Source organism: Ornithorhynchus anatinus, chromosome X1 (assembly GCF_004115215.2).
Source record: "Ornithorhynchus anatinus isolate Pmale09 chromosome X1, mOrnAna1.pri.v4, whole genome shotgun sequence".
NCBI classification, from domain to species: domain Eukaryota; kingdom Metazoa; phylum Chordata; class Mammalia; order Monotremata; family Ornithorhynchidae; genus Ornithorhynchus; species Ornithorhynchus anatinus.
In genome coordinates this window covers 14,957,604-14,974,203 of record NC_041749.1, presented here as the reverse complement: position 1 = coordinate 14,974,203, position 16,600 = coordinate 14,957,604, and the positions used below count along the sequence as shown (strand labels likewise).

At 44.0% G+C, this 16,600-nt stretch overlaps 1 non-coding gene across 1 annotated transcript; it reads right to left on the bottom strand.

Moving 5' to 3' along the window:
* Positions 1-10,586: 10,586 nt before the first annotated feature.
* Positions 10,587-10,719, bottom strand: LOC114806787. The gene has a single exon (XR_003754849.1). It is a non-coding gene; the product is annotated as a small nucleolar RNA SNORA7 (small nucleolar RNA).
* Between the last annotated feature and the right edge of the window lie 5,881 nt (positions 10,720-16,600).

Sequence of the window (16,600 nt, the reverse complement as noted above, 5' to 3'; positions counted from 1 at the left end):
CCACCTCCACTGCTTATCAGCTGTGTGACTTTGGGCACTTCTCTGTGCCTCAGTTACCTCATCTGTAAAAGGGGGATGAAGACGGTGAGCCCCACGAGGGACAACCTGATTACCTTGTATCTATCTCAGCACTTAGAACAGTGCTTGGCACATAGTAAGTGCTTAACAAATACCAACATTATCATTATTGAGGGAAGGGGCAAATATCAGGAATATGATGGGGAAGGGAATCAGAGAGGTACAGGGAGATGAGGGAACTCATTGAGAGTAAGGAGTGAGAGCTTACTGGGGAGCAGGGAAGGAGTGTGTGCACCCTCACAACCTCACCCCATTGCCGAAGACTCTCACCCTTCGTCCCCTTCTCCCTGCCCAGTTTTTGCCCATGACACCTACTTCAAGGCAATCCCCTGCCTACTGCTGTTTCCCAGTTTGGCTCTGCCAGCTCCTCTGCCTGTGATAGTGTGGGAACATGCTGTGTGTGTGTGATCTCAGAAGCACCACCCCCAATGACCACCTTCCAGATAATTATGTGACCATCCCTGTTGCAGCATATCCATCCTGAGAACATGGGGTGGGGCTCTCTCTTGGATCTCCCTTTGTCCCTGGATAACCACTTTTCCCCATCAACCGCACCCATGCCTAATCGGTCCCAGTGGGCTGGGGGTGGGGGAAACCAACAGGAGGCTGTGGGAGGTTATTCAGCAGAAGAAGCAGCAGCAGGTCCAGAGGCCCTGCCAATCATACTCTATAACAATAGAAGAGAGTCGATAGACACAGTCCCTGCTCACCACGAGCTTATAGTTTCATGGGCCCCATTATGGGCCTGCCATGGAGACCCTGGCTCAGCTGGTTTGGGGAGCTGTGCAGTAAAAGGGGTTGCAGGGGAAGGGGGATAGTGGATAGAGACTTTTAATGGATAGAGCATGGGCCTGGGAGTCAAAAGTCCAGGGTACTAATTCCTGCTCCGCCACATGTCTGGGCAAGTCACTAAATCTCTCATCTGTAAAATGTAAGAGTGTGAGCTCCATGTGGGACAGGGACCGTATCCAGTCTGATTAATTTGTATCTACCACAGGGTTTAGAACAGAGCTTGACACATTGTAAGTGCTTAAGAAGTACCATAATTATTAAGTACCATAATTACTATTATTAGGGGGAAGTAGAGTCCTATACCCAGCAAAGATGTTTCCCAAAGGTACTGGCCCCTAACCACCTAAAACTCCCCGATCCCCCTTCCCCTCCTCTACTGGATCATATCCCTATCTTTATCTGCTCCCCTCCAGCCCCGCCCCCTTCCCTACCCCCTCCTGTACCTCCCTTCTCCAACTCCACAATCATTAAGAGGGGAGAAGGGGCATCCTGACCTCATTTATTCACTTCTCTTTAGTATTTACTCTCATGCTCTTTTAAATTGCATATCCATCAATCTGTGTCTGCTCTGTAAGCCTCTTGAAGGCAGGGACCATATTTACAGCACTTTGAACAGTGCTCAGTACTTAGAACAGTGCTTCAGCCCTTAGAACAGTGCTTCACATAGAGTAACCCTTAATAATGTATTTGTTAAGCGCTTACTATGTGCAGAGCACTGTTCTAAGCGCTGGGGTATACAGGGTAATCAGGTTGTCCCACATGAGGCTCACAATCTTCATCCCCATTTTACAGATGAGGTAACTGAGGCACAGAGAAGTTAAGTGACTTGCCCACACCCACACATCTGACAAGTGGCAGAGCTGGGATTCGAACCCATGACCTCTGACTCCCAAGCCAGGGCTCTTTCCACTGAGCCACGCTACTTCCCTTAACAAATGCCATCATTATTATTATATGTGCCTGGTATGTATCTCTGCCAAAGGTTGATGTTCAATAGATATCATTACTGAGGGAGGAAAAGGAAGAGGAGGAAGAAAGGGAAGAGAAGGAAAGGGAGGAGGAGGAAGAAAGGGAGGAGAGGGAGGAAAGGGAAGAAGAGGAGGAGGAAAAGGAAGAGTAGTAAATGTTAAGAGAAGGGAGAAGAAGATTCTCATTTGTTTGGAATTGTCTATCTTGATTCTTTCGTCAAGGAAGTGGAATGGACCTCTCAAAGCCTGCTCTTGCCCCAAATACCATAAAAATAAGTGCTGGGATAGATACAAGATAATCAGGTTGGACACTCTCCCTTTCCCACATGGGGTTCACAGTGTTAGTCCCTATTTTACAGATGATGTGACTTGCCCAAGGTTGCAAAGCAAACAAGTAGCAGAGCCGGGATTCAGACACAGGTCCCCTGACTCCCAGGCCCATGCTCTTTCAACTAGGTCATACTTCTTCACTCAGTGCCTGGCCCTTAGTAAGCACTTAACCAATACCATAATTTATTATTATTGTTATTATTATTATTATTATTATTATCATCATTATTAATCCCTTGTTCATGCCCTTCCCACTGCCTGGAATTCCCTCCCCCTTCATATCCAACAAGCCACCATTCTCACACCCCAGGACCTCAGCACTTATATAAATATCCTTCTACTCTACCATTTCCCCTGTTTGTAATTAATTTTAATGGCTGTCTTCCTATGTGAATTGTAAGCTTCTTGTGGGCAGGGATATGTTATATTGTACTTTCCCAAGCACTGAGGTGGATACAACCTAATCAGATTGGCACAGTTCCTCTCCTACGTGGGGCTCACAGTCTCAATCCCCATTTTACAGATGTGATAACTGAGGCACAGAGAAGTGAAGTAACTTGCCCAAGGTCACACAGCAGACAAGTGGTGGGGCTGGGGTTAGAACCATGACCTTCTATCTCCCAGTCCCATGCTCTATCCACTACGTCATACTGTTTCATCTGTACATATTCTCATAATCATTTGTTTCCCTTATCCATATTTTATTTTAATGTCTGTTCTCCCCATTAGACTGTAAATTCCTTGAGTGCAGGGATCATGTTTACCAACTGTTCTGTAATCTCCCAAATAATTTAGTTCAGTGATCTGCACAAAGGAAGTGCTTAATAATTACTATTGAATGATTGGATGTGAATCCCAATTTCTTATCCTTATAAGCCTCTGTCCAGGGGTCTGATGATGTGAGGTTACCGAGGGCAGGATGAGAGATCTAACTTGTCTGCATGTGTGGGATCAAGCCCGCTAAGGATTCAACCTCCCTTGAGAATCAGTGAAGAGGAGATCCATCTCCAACAAAAGTGCGATGGGATGTCAGAATCAGTGTCCATCCCCCAAGAACAAAAGCATCAGAAGTGACTGTGGGGTATGAAATGTTCCCTGAACTGTTGAGGGAAGGAATGGTGCCTTTAATTCCCCAGCGCTTAGTGCAGGGAATACTCCATACTCCCCAATCACTTCTGATGTTTCTGTTTATTCATTTCTTGCTTACTAACATGGCCTAGTGGATAGAATGTCTCTAACTTCTCTGTTCCTTGATTACTTCATCTGTGAAATGGGGATTGAGACTGTGAGCCCCACGTGGGACAGCTGACTGTGTCCAACCTGATGGTCTTGTATCTACCCCAGCAATTAGTACAGTGCCTGGCACATATTAAGTGTTTCACAAATACCATAAACCCCCCCCAAAACTGTTGTATCTGTGAGAGGAAGTATACACTCTGGGTGTGCCTGTCTCCATGTTTAATTCAATCCATCAGTCACTGATAGTCGTTAAATACATACTATGTGCAGAGGTCTATACTGAACATTTGGGAAAGTATAATACAACAGAGCTGCTAGACATGATTCTCTTCCCACAAGGAGATTATAGTCTACAGGATGCCGATAGGAGGAACCTAAGAAGCTGCTGCTCCTTTACACTTTTTGTATCTTTAGGGAAGCAGTGTGGCTCTGTGGAAAGAGCCCGGGCTTGGGAGTCAGAGGTCATGGGTTTGAATCCCGGCTCTGCCATTTGTCAGCTGTGTGACTGTGGGCAAGTCACTTAACTTCTCTGTGCCTCAGTTACCTCATCTGTAAAATGGGATGAAGACTGTGAGCCTCACGTGGGACAACCTGATTACCCTGTATCTACCCCAGCGCTTAGAACAGTGCTCTGCATGTAATAAGCACAACAAATACCAACATCATTATTATTATTATTATTATTATCTCTCCTTCATTCCCCACCCACCTCCTACCCTTTCCCTCACTTCTCCCGCTCCCATTCTCTCAAAACTCCTCCCCAAACTCTTCCTCCTACTCCAAATGAAACCTGACTACACAGTGGCAGATAAAGCTCTCCCATAAAATGTTGGTTATGACACCACTATCCATGTTGTCCAATGGGGTCATGCAAAGCATTTCACCCTTCAACCCCATCCCTCATGGCGACCGAGTGGCTGAAACCAGGACTGTTTCTATGGTTGTCTTTGACCTCGCTTTTTCCCCTTTTCCATGTCTGTCCAGCCTCTGGTTTCCTAACCCCAGGCCAAGTCCAGTGATTTTGCTAGCCAAAATGAAACTGATGTAAACGCTAAAGGAAACCTCAGCCTGTAATGCCGGGCAAGCCATCTGATACTCTATCAATGCTCCATGTGGGAGATCAGTCAATAACAGATGCTGCCAGCGGGATTGTAATAGGCATGTCACACTAGAATAACATTTAGTTGCTTGGTCCTTAACAGCAGTGTACCAACTTTATCAGGCCCCAGGGAGTTTCTCTACCCATGGGAAACCAGAGAAGAGGGAGGTGGCAGAGGCACAGAACCTGGAAATGCGCTTTCAGGGATACCTCAAGGGTTTAATGAAATCTCTGTATTCCTAGGCTTTATAGCAAATCAACGTGGCTAATTCCTCAGGGCACTCCTCAAGGGGGAAACTGTGGACAGTCACCCTGCTGTCCTATGCCCTGGTCCTTCATATGTGGCATCAAGCAAATGCCTGACCCTCATAATAACGGTGGCATTTATTCGATGCTTACTGTGTCTGTCACTCAAATAGATGCTGGGATGGATTTTTATTTTTTTAAAAATAGTATTGGTCAAGTGCTTTCTATGTGCGGGGCACTGTACTAAGCTCTGGGGTAGATGCAGGCTAATCAGGTTGGACACAGACCATGTCTCACATGGAGCTCACAGACTTAATCCCCATTTTCCAGATGACTAAACTGAGGCACAAAGAAGTTAAGTGATTTGCTCAGAGTCACACAGCAGATAAGTGGCAGAGCCAGGATTAGAATCCATGTCCTTTAACTCCCAGGTCCATGTCTCTTCCGTAGGTCATACTACTTTAGATGAGAAATAATCAGGCTGGGTGTCGGCCCTTTCCCTCATCAGACTCCCAATTTTAGTAGGAAGTATATAATCCCCATTTTACAGTTGAGGAAACTAAGGCACAGAAAAGCTAAGGGATTTGCCCAAGGTCGCAGCAGTCAGGTGGCAGAGGCAGGATTGGAAACCTGGTTTTCTATCTCCCAGGCCTGTGCTCTTTCCACTAGGTCATACTGAGAAGCAGCGTGGCTCAGTGGAAAGAGCCTGGGCCTCGGAGTCAGAGGTCATTGGTTCGATTCCTGGCTCTGCCACTCTTAGCTGTGTGACTATGGGCAAATCACTTAACTTCTCTGTGCCTCAGTTACCTCATCTGTAAAATGGGGATTAACTGTGAGCCTCACGTGGGACAACCTGATTACCCTGTATCTCCCCCAGCGCTTAGAACAGTGCTCTGCACATAGTAAGTGCTTAACAAATACCAACATTATTACTGCTTCTCCCATGGCCACATTGGACTGGGAGGAGCCGGGCAATAGGTACGAATGGAAATATTGCCCATCATATTCTTCAGAAATGTTCCAAGGATCACTTTGAAGGGGGTGTGGGCAATGGCCCTGAAGCTCTGACTGATCTAGAGTTAGCCCTGCAGACCTAAAACCAAGACAGAGATCTCATTTCAACTCCTGACTCAACCACAGCCAGTCAGAGGCAGATAAAATAAGGTGAATTTTCTCTTTTTTTAAATGGCATTTGTTAAGCACTTACTATGTGCCAGACACTCCAGTAGATATAAACTAATCAAGTCAAACACAGTCCCAGCCCCACATGGAGCTCACAGGCTGAGTCCCCATTTGACAGATGAGGTATCTGAGGCACAGAGAAGTTAAGTGACTTGTCCAAAGTCACTCAACAGGCAAGTGGTGGAGATAGGATTAGAACCCAGGTCCTCTGACTCCCTATTTTTGCCTCCCTAGCCAGAGGCAAGACATGCACTTGGGAGAGTACGATATAACAATATAGCCCAGTTTGTAGATGCATTCCCTGCCCACAGTGAGCTTACAGTCTAGAGAACAACAAATGCCAATGGTGTTTCCTGTTCCTCATGTTTCCAGGGAAACAAAAGAGCATCTTCTGGGCTAGGGAAGGGGGTGACATCCCAGGATGCTCTAAACTTCAAAAGCTAAATTGTTCACAGGTATCCCCTCTCTCTTGGCTGGGGCTGAAGCTTCCCTACCTCTGTTTCTGGCTCTTGGAAGAAATGCTTGTTGAGGGGACTGGAAGGGGTTGAGGGGCAGCACATCAGGCCACTTAACTGTTTGGGAAATTTCCCATTAGATGCTGGGGCACCCATCTGCAGGTCCCTGATTAACAGAACTGATTTGAGGGTGTGGAAGGCTGGCCACCCAATATAGAAGTCTCTCTATCTCCTACATAACTGCTTCCAAGTACAATCAACCAATCGTATTTATTGAGCTCTTAGAAAAGAGCCCAGGCTTGGGGAGGACGTGGATTCTAATCCTGGCTCCATCATACGTGACCTTGGGCAAGGCCCTTAACTTCTCTGTGCCTTATTTACCTCATCTGCAAAATGGGAATTAAGACTGTGAATCCCATATGGGACAAACTGATTACCTTGGATCTACCCCAGCGCTTAGAACAGTGCACATAGTAAGCCATCAAATAATGAATACTGTTCTAAGCACTTGGGGGAGCACAATAAAACAGTACAGCAGAATTGGTAGAAACGTTCCCTGCCCACATGAGCTTACAGTCTAGTACACCAAATGCCAGTGGTGTTTTACCTGGATTTTTTCCAGTGTCTTTTTGTTGCCAGAGCTTAGTTAATCCATCATTCACAGCTGTATAATGGTAGTACCACTGTGCTTGGTGGATAGAGCATGGGCCTGGGAGTCAGAAGGTCACAAGTACAGGAATGACAAGGTACAGGGTCACAAGTACAGGATCACATGCCCGAGGTCACACAGTACAGGAATGGCAGAGATGAAATTAGAACCCAAGCCTCCTGAACAGGACTGTGTTAACCCTGGGTGGTCGCTGCATGCTGTTGCTGGCAACAGGCAGCTCTGCTAATAATAATAATAATAATAATAATGTTGGTATTTGTTAAGCGCTTACTATGTGCAGAGCACCGTTCTAAGCGCTGGGGTGGAAACAGGGGAAGCAGGTCGTCCCACGTGGGGCTCACTGTCTTAATCCCCATTTTACAGATAAGGTAACTGAGGCACAGAGAAGTGAAGTGACTTGCCCACAGTCACACAGCTGCCAAGTGGCAGAGCCAGGATTCGAACCCATGATCTCTGACTCCAAAGCCCGTGCTCTTTCCACTGAGCCACGCTGCTTCTCAAGAGAAGGGGCTAAGAGAAGGGAAGGGGGGAAAGTGTGCTCTATCTGGCCAGGCTCGAAGATGACTTTTGGTAGGGATCAGGGTGGGGATCTTGGTGGTAGTTTGCACAGCTGGAGGTCATAATGTTGAATGTTTGGAGTCTCTCCCAAACCTTAGTCAGGGATTCCTGGACTTCATCCCATTCCAATCTCTGCATTAATCCAGCCCTTCTCCTCACTCTCAGGACCACACTCTTTCCTCAAGGTCATCATTTTGCTTCTCTTCCCTGGAAGAACTTGAGAAACTGAAGGCTTGGGATTTGTGGAAAACCTAAATTAGCTGTTTGTTTCATTTCTCTCAGAAGATTCCCCTCTGTTTTTGAAGAGGGAGTCCTTTCCCTAGTATTGCCAGTGATGAGCTCATCCTCTAGACTCTGAGCTCATTGTGGGCAGGGAATGAGTATTGATTGTTGTACTCTATTCTCCCAAGCGCTTAGTACAGTGCTTTGGACACAGTAAGTGCTCAATAACTATGATATAATGAAAGAATTAACCTGACTTCAGGTGGGTAAGCTTCACTCACATCACCATTGTTACAGTGCTTGGATTCATATAAGAAAGTGCTTCCGTTAATAATAGTAATAATAATAATAATTGTGATATTTGTTAAGTGCTTACTATGTGCCAAGAACTCTACTAAGCTCTGAGGTTGATACAAACAAATTGGGTTGGACACAGTTCCTGTCCCAGGTGGGGCAGGATCACAGTTTCAATCCCCATTGTATAGATGAGGCAGCTAAGACACAGAGAAGTGAAGTGTCTTGCCCAAGGTCACACAGCAGACATGTGGTGGAGCCAGGATTAGAACCCATGAATTTCTGACTCCCAGGTCCCTAGTCTATCCACAGTACCACGGTATTTGTTAAGCGCATACTATGTGCTAAGCACTGTTCTAAGTGTTGGAGTAGTTACAAGATAATCAGGTTGTCCCATGTTAGGATCACAGTCTTAATCCCCATTTTACAGATGAGGTAACTGAGGCACAGACAAGTAAAGTGACTTGCCCAAAGTCACACAGCTGATAAGGGGCAGAACCAAGATTAGAACCTCTGACCTCTGACTCCCAAGCCCTTGCTCTTTCCACTAAGCTACACTGTTTCTCAAAAGGGGAAAGAAGAAAGGAGAAGTGAAAAAGGAGAGTCTCTTTGGGTCACTAACAATAGTAGTAGTAATAATAATATATTTTTTTACATGCTTACTATGTGCCAAACACTATGCCAAATACTGAATCAGGTACAGCATATATAGAAGGGCTCTGGACAGAGTCCATCTCCCACAAGGAAAAGGCTCATGGTCAAAGGGGGAAGGGAGAACTGATATATCATCCCCATTTTACAGAGGAGGAAATTGAGAGGCAGGTAAATTCTCCACCACCCTGCCCCCTCCTACCTCACTGCACTAGACCCCAGCCAGCATACTTCACTCCTCTAATGTTAACCTTCCCACTGTGCCTCGACCTCACCTATCTTGTCACCGACCCCTTGCTCACGTCCTGTTTCTGGCCTGGAACACCCTCCTCATATCCGACAATTACTCTTCCCCACCTTCAGAGCCTTACTGAAGGCACATCTCTTCCAAGAGGCCTTTGCAGACTAAGTCCCCACCCAACCTTTCCATTTCTCCCACTCCCAGACTTTTGCATCACCCAAACTTGCTGCCTTTATTCTTCCCCCTTCCCAGTCACTCAGCATTTATCTTCATATCTGTAATTCATTTATATTGATGTCTGCCTCCCCACCTCTAGATGGTAAACTGATTGTGGGCAGGGAATGTGTCTGTTCATTGTTGTATTGTACTTTCCCAAGCTAAGTGCTCACTAGATATGATTGCTAGAATGAATGAATAAATGAGTTGTCCAAGATTACAAGGAAGTGGCAGAGTTAGGATTAGAACCCAGCTCTCTGAATGAAATATTGCAATTGAATTCAAAAGACGCCTATCCGTCTCAGTGCTCTAAATGGATCCTTATCTTGTGAAAGTAACCCAGAGGAGTGGGGGACTATTTAATTAGGCTCTGACTTGTCCAACGTGAATTGCTTGTAAAGTAATTATTATTATTAATAATGATGGTATTTGTTAAGCGCTTACTATGTGCCAAGCACTGTTCTAAGCACTGGGGTAGATACAAGGTTATCAGGTTGTCCCACATGGGGCTCACAGTCTTCATCCCCATTTTATAGATGAGGTAACTGAGGCACGGAGAAGTGAAGTGACTTGCCCAAAGTCACCCAACAGACAAGTGGCAGAGCTGGGATTAGAACCCATGACCTCTAACTCCCAAGCCCATGCTCTTCCCACTAAGTCATGCTGTTTATTATTATTATCATTTTTATCTGCCTGGAAAACATGAGTGGAAAAGGAACATGAGTGAGGACAGGGCAAATATAAAATTGTGGGTCACCGAGTCCTGCAGCTCCAGGATGAATGGGGATCCTCACTGAAACTTGAAGGTGCTGGTCCAAAACAAACAAAAGGGATTACATCTTTACCCACACTGTGTTTGAGTTATAGGTCTAAGCATTTGGGGCCAGATATTTATTCCTTACAACAGACCTCTGCTGTCAGTGATGTGTTATAGACATTCTTATTGTTGTATAGGAGAAGGTCTGATCATTGTTGCCATTGTTACTGAATGCACAGAACTTGCAGCACCTTTTTCATTAGATTCAGACACTCAGAAAGTGTCATTTACCTGTATAGCAAATCCAAGAGAGTGGACCATGGAAAAGGAACAAAATAAGCAATAAAGAATATATATACATTTTTTGCCTTATGCAGTTGAGTCATCTCCTACCCATAGCGATACCATGGACACATCTCTCCCAGAACACCCCATCTCCATCTGCAATCATTCTGGCAGTGAATCCATAGAATTTTCTTCGTAAAAATACAGAAGTCGTTTACTACTGCCTCTTTCCACGCAGTAAATTTCAGTCTGCATCTTCGACTCTCTCCCCTGACACTTGCTTCCCAGCACAAGTGAGTTTTAACTTGTAGCAGGTTGCCTTCCACCTGCTAGCCACTGCCCAAACTAGGAATGGAAATGCCTCTGCTTAACTCTCCCTCCCATAGTCGAGGCTGGTAGAGAACTGGAAACTCTCCAGGTGCGACCCTGAGAGGGGTATATGTACATACCGAGAGAAAAAAAGTAGTGCTTTGAATCATTCATTCATTCATTCGTTTAATCAATCGTATTTACTGAGTGCATACTGTGTTCAAAGCACTGTACTAAGTACTTGGGAAAGTACAATATAATAAACAGACACATTCCCCGCCCACAGCGAGCTTCCTTCTACATAATTACTTTAAGGTTCCTCTATACTTTATTTCCTGTGAGCCCTTCACTCAACATTCCCTTTCTACCTTTATCAGAAATTAGCGGTGGATGGTTCACAGTACACAGTACATTCGATTTGTGAATCCAAATTGCATGAACAGCATACTACCTTGGAAATTTTTTTCAAACTATAAGACAGAACAATAACTGGCCAACTCCACGGGAAGTGTGTGGTTGAGGCCATGCTACAGAGTCCAGCTTTTTCAGGTGGGTAATATAGCCTGGGCACGCAACGAACTCAGTGTCCCATGGCCACTTCTCAGTCAACCTGGACCTGTTGTCACCAAGAGTCCTTCCATCAGATTGTCCCTGTGGGCACGGAATGTGTCTGTTATATTGTTGTATTGTACTCTCCCAAGTGCTTAGTACAGTTCCCTACACATAGTAAGTGGTTAATAAATGTCATTGCCTGATTGATTAATTGGCACATTTTCAGCATCTTTCACACTTTTCTGTTAGGATGTTCCCCAATTAGGAACTCACATGTGACCAAAAAATGTGGGTGGGGGAGAGAGGGAGGGAAGTTAGATAATGCACCAAGTACCCAAAGAACTTGGGAAGAAAGTATTTTTTTTTATTACCCACTAAGCCACGATAAGGGTTATTATCATGAGATAATGATTCCTCTGGGGAATACAAGGCAGGGAGACACAGCTGAGTGCTACCATGCCCACGGGATGTGATTATCTCATGATAACAGCATCCCCTGGACTCGCTGCTATTATGAAATGTCTATTTCCCCCCGTTTTCTGTATATAAATAAATTATTTTGGCAGACTGTTTCAATTCCTGCGATCTGCAAGTTTGCATTAGAATGCTTCAGCTGTGAGTTTCACAGATATTAATCTTCCCTTTTGGAATGTTGAACAGTCAATCAGAATATTCCTTCATCTCAAGCTGTTTTATGATATTATTACAATGTATTTCACGATGGAATGGCGGATAGAGCAAGTTTCAGAGAAATAGGCTTGTTTGGGCTCCATTTGGTTGCTGGAGGGAAAAACTCTACATAAATGACTCTGACTGCTCACTAAGACATCCTAACTTTCTCATTATTTTTTTTCCTCCCTAGCACGATTTCTTTGCTCCATTTTAGAAATCTGAAGTTCATTCCTCTAACTAGTTTTACATAAGTGGACTTCCAGGTCTCAGGATGAGGGAGAAAAGAGAAAAATACCACTATCCTGATGGCTGATCATCCTGTTCATCATGGCAGAGCCTATTTAATAAAAAAAGGTAATGAAATAGGCCAATTCAGGAAATAGAATGAAGTGAATAACATTGGGTACTATAAGAATGGTTCTCCAGGAACAATTATTAGTTGAAATAGTCAGTGGCCTCAATGAGTTGTCAAGCAGATCAAATAAACGATGGTGTTCAGAATGCCTATCATGTGCAGAACACTGAACTAAGGAGGTGTTGTTGAAAGGTTAAATTTATTTAACAAAGCAATAATAATAATTGTGGCACTCAAGCACCTATTGCGTGTTAAGCAATGTATTAAGCACTGGGGTAGATAGTAGTTAAAGTCCCTGTCCCATATGGGGCACACCATCTAAATGGGATGGAGAACAGATATCCAATCCCCATTTTCCTCATAAAGAAACAGAGACGAAGAAAAGTTATGTGACTTGTCCAAGGTCACGCAGCAGACAAGTGGGGCAGTGGGGATTAGAATCCAGGTATCCTGACACCCAGACCTGTGGTCTTTCCGGTAGTCCACTCTGCTTCTCAAGTAATGACATGCCATTTTTCTAATGTTCTAAGCATTTCTCTACTCCTTGAAAGTGGGTATATAGTTCATCCCATTTTATACTGGTAGTCCAATTTTCCCCTCGTCTGTTCCCTACCTGGTACTAATACAACCTCCATGGCCACTCCTTTTATTTTTAAATATCTGGCCTTCCTCATGTTCCCGTGAGCCCCAGGGTCTGCTGGGGATCACTATGGCCTGGCCCTATCTCTCCAATCCTGGTCACTATGGGATTCAGACCCAGTATTCCCAAGCCTTCTCCACAGGAGCTGGGAGACTTTAAAAGCCTTTAGGGCTATTAGAATATTGGAGTAGCTGCAGCAGCTTGGAACCAAAGATGGACCTGGAGAGGGGAGGAATCTTGCTCCCTCCACCTCCCCCTCCAAATTGTTTTAATCTTCCTATCTTTGCCCTTCATTTGAGATTTTAATGCTCCCCTTGTCTATATGTGTTGATCCTCACCCACGTAGCCTATGAGCCCCTTGTGGTACAGTGACTGTATCTGATCTGGCTATTCTGTATCTATCCCAGCCCTGAGAATATTGCTTTGCCCCCAGTAAGTGTTCAGTTAATACCATACTGTCAGCTTGAATGGGGAATTATTAAACTCCTCAACTTTCCTCTGCCACATCCAGTCTGAATCTCATCTGCCAGTACCTCCAGTCCCTCTGCTTGAAGCACTGGACTTTCCTGATGCCCTTTCTAGTCTAAAAAAATATTGGGCACATGCCATTATTACAAAAAATAATTTTGTGTTCAACTTTTCCTTTAAAAAGAAAATAGGATTTGAACCCGAGTCCCAAATCCTACAGGTGTAGCATTTTGTGGATGGTTTGGGTCTCAGTGCCTGAAGGACTCTCCTTCTGTACACCTGCTCTTGACAGATTGAGGCCAGAAAACACTATAGCGTAGTCACCCACTAGCCAGCAGGAAGAAAGTCTGTGCTTTTTATTAGCGCCTACCTACCCTTTGTGCTTAAAATTCAGTTCTACCTATAAATCAACATAAGAGAATACAACCCAGCATGTTCAAGAGCTTTGTTTAAACATCAAATGAAGAACACAGGCAAGCACTATGATAGAAATATAGCTAATCACTTGCAAATACATCTTTCCTGTCAGTAGGAGCTTAACCTTTTTGTTTAATGTGACTGGAGAAAGTGCAGTTATTTCCATTCTATCTGTTTTCTTTAAAGGTATATCCAAGTTTGCTATGAAAAATGATGATACTTGTTCTTAATGTAACACAATCTCAAGCACATGGGTTTCAGAAGGATCCAGTTGAAGTAAGAGATGTGAAAATATGATCTCAGGGAATGAAAAGGCTGCATTGTCCCTAATGAAAGAAAATCCCTGCCTGTGAAATATATACTGTTTGGTAAAATCTCCCATTTGATCACTTAACAGGAAAGAAAGAGGCAAGGAAAAAAGAAGAGAAAGGGGAAAAGAAAGGAGGATGGGAGAGAAAGGGGAGAATAAAGGAGGAGGAGAAGGAGAGATGGTGTCAGGGAGTAAGATAGGAAGAACAGAAGAGAAGGGAAGGAGGGGAAGGGAAAAAAGAAAGAGCAGAAAAGAAGGGGTGCCATGGAAAACAAGAGGGAAATAGATTAAGAAGGAGAAAGAAAAGATGAGAGGGAGTGGGGAGGAGAAAAGGACATTTACTTGTTTGTTGACAGGCAGTGAATAATATTTGATTCTATGTGACACATTGATTGGGATCAATTTAACTTCACACTCTGCTCATGGTTTTATCCATTCATGAGGGAACTGGGAAGGATTTATCCGAGGTGCTCAGAAAATCCTAGAATCTATAGAGCATTCCTTTCATTTGAATGCTACAGATTATGGATGAAAGCTTGGTCACCTGCACAGATCAGTAGGATTAACAACATCAAAGAAAATAAAAATAAAAAAGGCCAGCAGAGAAACAACAAACAAAAAGCGATCCATTGAAAATGAAGGTGGTGTCAAAGGGCCAAAGGGTTGGAGGGAGTGAATATGGAGCTCTTGAGAATGAATGCATCCTGCTCTCCCATGCTATTGTCTCTCAGATAATTTATATCCTCTAACTCCACTTCCAAGTAAAGGGAAAATTTCTATATCGTCTTGACTTTAGTTTGAATATTCAGGGCTATAGGGTTGCCAAATGTTGGTCGAAATTAAAGAGGTTTCCCAGAAATAATTATCCTGTGTGAGAGCGAGGAGGGAGAAACAGATCAGTTAAAACCAGATGTCTAAAGTTCAACTGCTGACAAATTCCAATCATCAAAGTTTCTAAAAATTTTAATCAATCCGTCAATAGCTTCAATCATCAAAAAAATCTCATTAAGGCCAGGGTAAGAATTAGGATTAGATTATAGTTAGGACAAGGTTTGGGATTAGAGTTTGTAAGAGAGTTTTGGTGTGAAAGAGGGTTTGGACTAGGGTTAGATTAAAATAGCACTGGGAGGAGGACAGGGTTTAAGTGTCAATGATTGAACATTAGATAATTGGTTGATCAACAGATGAACTTTCAGCATTCTGTTTTCAGTCATTTGATAGGCGGTCAATGCCCAAACATGACTGATAGACCTCAGCAGTCTTTAGTATTATGCTGAACCCTGCAATTATAGTCAAAGTCCATTTGCTGATTACCTTAATTATTCACCTCTATAGTAGTTTGGGGCTGGATCAAATGGAACTCTAAAGAAACTATGACTTGGTTTATGTCATTAGAGACTAAGGCAGTCTCCTTCAGGTAAAATGTCCTTTTGCAATCTCACCCTAAAAATACATGACCATTAAAGTGTGAATTTAGATACTTCATTTGAAGAAGGCAAACTTCTTGAAGGCAGAGAGCTAGATCAGATGAATGAACTGCCTTAATTTGGAAATATTATGTGGAGTTTTACACAGTTTCTTTGAGTAAGGAGGAAGACAAATGAAAGTCTCTGACCTCTCTCTATCCATGATGCACCTGGATAAAAGCAGGGTAAGCTTAACTGCCAACAACCACCACAGCTCGGCTTGGATGTGACTCTCAATTGCCACCAGCTGCCACACCTTGGCTTGGATGTTGACCAGTGTTGGGATACGAATAGAGAGACAGCTCAGTTCAGGACCCCTCCCTCCTCAACAGGGGGCTCCATCAATATTTATGACTATTTGTCAAAAAGATTCTGTGAAAGCCTATGTCCCATCATTGTAGAGATGTGACATATCCCATTTCCTGGGATGTCAAAAGAATGCCTGTCATATGGGAAATTCTCTTAAGTGGTTGGGACTATGGCAATCTCACTGAAGAAACCCAAGGAGGGGTAGGAAATGGACTTCTCTCCCCTTCGCCCCAGAGAAGGTTCAACCAGATATGAAGGGGACAATCGAGGTGATCTTTTCATGACCCAGTGGTAACTGTAGTCCAAACTGTGAGCATTGCAGAGGATTACCTGAGAAGCACTGTGGCCATTTGGCGAGAGCCTCTGCCTGGGAGTCAGAATCACCTGGGTTCTATTCCTGGCTCAGACATTTGTGTGCTGTGTGTCCTTGGGCAAGTCACTTCACTTTTCTGTGCGTCAGGTACCTCATCTGTAAAACGGGGATTACGATTGTGAGCCCCACATGGGACAGGGACTGTGTCCAACCCAATTTGCTTGTATTCACTCCAGTGGGTAGTACAGTGCTTGACACATAGTAACTGCTTAACAAATACCTCAAATATCATTATCACAATTATTATTGCACTTGGGTCTTGAGTTTAATAAGCTGCAACAGAAGATAACAGGCCTTTCTACCCAGTGGGAATCACCAGTGACATGCACTAGTGAAGCAATCTGTGATGGTAACAAACACCCTTTCCATTTTTTTTCCCTCCCTTCAGGGCAATTGTTTATGTATTGAGAACAGGAATCTCTCTGTCAAACAAATTAGGGTCTTTA